The sequence below is a fragment of the Leopardus geoffroyi genome, chromosome C1, assembly GCF_018350155.1.
Source record: "Leopardus geoffroyi isolate Oge1 chromosome C1, O.geoffroyi_Oge1_pat1.0, whole genome shotgun sequence".
Classification (NCBI taxonomy): Eukaryota; Metazoa; Chordata; class Mammalia; order Carnivora; family Felidae; genus Leopardus; species Leopardus geoffroyi.
Genome location: NC_059328.1, coordinates 18,806,186 through 18,808,139, shown reverse-complemented (window position 1 = coordinate 18,808,139; position 1,954 = coordinate 18,806,186). Strand labels below are relative to the sequence as shown.

Genomic DNA, 1,954 nt, shown 5'->3' with positions numbered 1-1,954 from the left:
AACTGAAGGTTGATGGGGTGGCAGTAGGGGGTGGGGAAAATGGGTGATGGGCATGGGGGAGGGCACTTGTTATGATGAGCACTGGGTGTTGTATGTAAAGCAATGAATCACCGAATTCTACCCCTGAAGCCAATATTGCACATATGTTAACTAACTAGAATTTAAATACAAATTTAAAAAGAAAAAAAAAAGAAATGCTTTTAAATTTGGAAATACATGGAGTTTCTCTATTATGTTGTTATTGATTTAAATTTTTTTTTTGCATTATGCTTAAAGAATGTGATCCTCCAAAATCTTTGAAATGTTCATGAGAATTGATTCATGTATGCTTGAGAATATATTGACTGTGTTGTCCTATATATATATGATCATCAGATCAAGCTTATTAATTGTGTCAAATTTTCTGTATGCTTACTGATATTTTGGTCTGTGCTATCTATCAATTACTGAGAAAAGTGTGTTAAAACCCCTACTATACGGTGGATTTATCAATTTCTCCTATAGTTCTGTCAGTTTTTCCTCAAAAGTTTTATGTTTATGTTATCGATTGCATACAGGTTTAGAATGTTTTATCTCTTTGGTGAATTGGACCTTTTATCATTATTTAGTGACCTTCTTCATTCCTAATAATACTTTTTGCATTAAAGTATATTTTTCTGCCTTTTCACCAAGATGGTACCAAAGGTGAAGAAGGAAGCCCCTTCCCCTCCCAAAGCCGAAGCCAAAGCCAAAACCGAAGCAAAGGTTTTGAAGGCCAAGAAAGAGGTGCTGGAAGGCATCCACAGTCATTTTTTAAAAAAAGATCCTGAGGTCACCTACATTCTGACGGCCCAAGACATCGCATCTCCAAAGGCGGCCCAATATCCTCCAAAGAGCACCCCCAGGAGAATCAAGCTTGACCCCTATGCCATCAAGTTCCCCCCGACTACCGAGTCAGCCATGAAGAAAATAGAAGACCACAACACACTTGTGTTCATTGTCGATGTCTAAACCAACAAGCACCAGATCAAACAGTCTGTGAAGAAGCTCTATGACATTGACATGGCCAAGGTCAACACTCTGATCAGGCCTGGTGGAGAAAAGAAGGCATGTGTTGGACTGGATCCTGACTATGATCCTTTGGATGTTGCCACCAAAATTGGGATCATCTAAACTGAGTCCAGCTGGCTAAATCTAAATACAAAATTTTCACCATTAAAAAAAGTATATTTTTCTGATGTTAATATGTTTGCTACATCTTTCTCATTTAGTTCTTATTTGCTTATCTTTTTCCATTCTTTTACTTTAAATCCTTGTGGGTAGTCATGTAACTAACAAATGGTACTTACCTGGTGGTTTTTTAAGTCTTCCCTAATTATTGGGATTTTAGGTAATTAATGATTTATTTGGATTTTTCTCTTTTTATTAGTTTTGCCTTTGTGTTCTTCCCCCCCTCTTTGTCTTTTCTAGTCATTTTGGGGAGATGGATTAATTTTCTCATTTTATCCTAATTGTCTCTTTGAAAGTTATATACTTTACTGCTATGGTTTTAGTCATTACTCTGGAAATGTTAACATACTCACTTAATTAGGCAAATGTAATAATTAATTATCATTATCCTTTTTCCTCAAGAGAAGGCTAAAACATCATCATTCTTCTTCTAGTCTATTGTTGTGATATATTTTAATTCCACTTTGGTTTTTTAATACCATATGGTATTGATGATTTGGCCATATTGGTTGCTTAGATTTACCCACATATTCACTGTCTTCCTTGCTTTTCATTCCTTCTTGCTTCCATGACCTTCCATCTGGGATTTCTTTTCTCCTGCCTGAAAGAGTGCTTTAGCATTAAAAAAAAAATTTTTTTTAATGTTTATTTTTGGGAGAGAAAGAGAGAGCATGAGCAGGGGAGGGGCAGAGAGAGAGGGAGACACAGAATCCGAAGCGGGCTCCAGGCTCCGAGCCATCAGCCC

General features: G+C 36.7%; 1 pseudogene; it reads left to right on the top strand.

The window, feature by feature from the left end:
- The first annotated feature begins 672 nt into the window (after positions 1-672).
- On the top strand, positions 673-1,195 carry LOC123599944 (annotated as a pseudogene).
- The last annotated feature ends 759 nt before the right edge of the window (positions 1,196-1,954 follow it).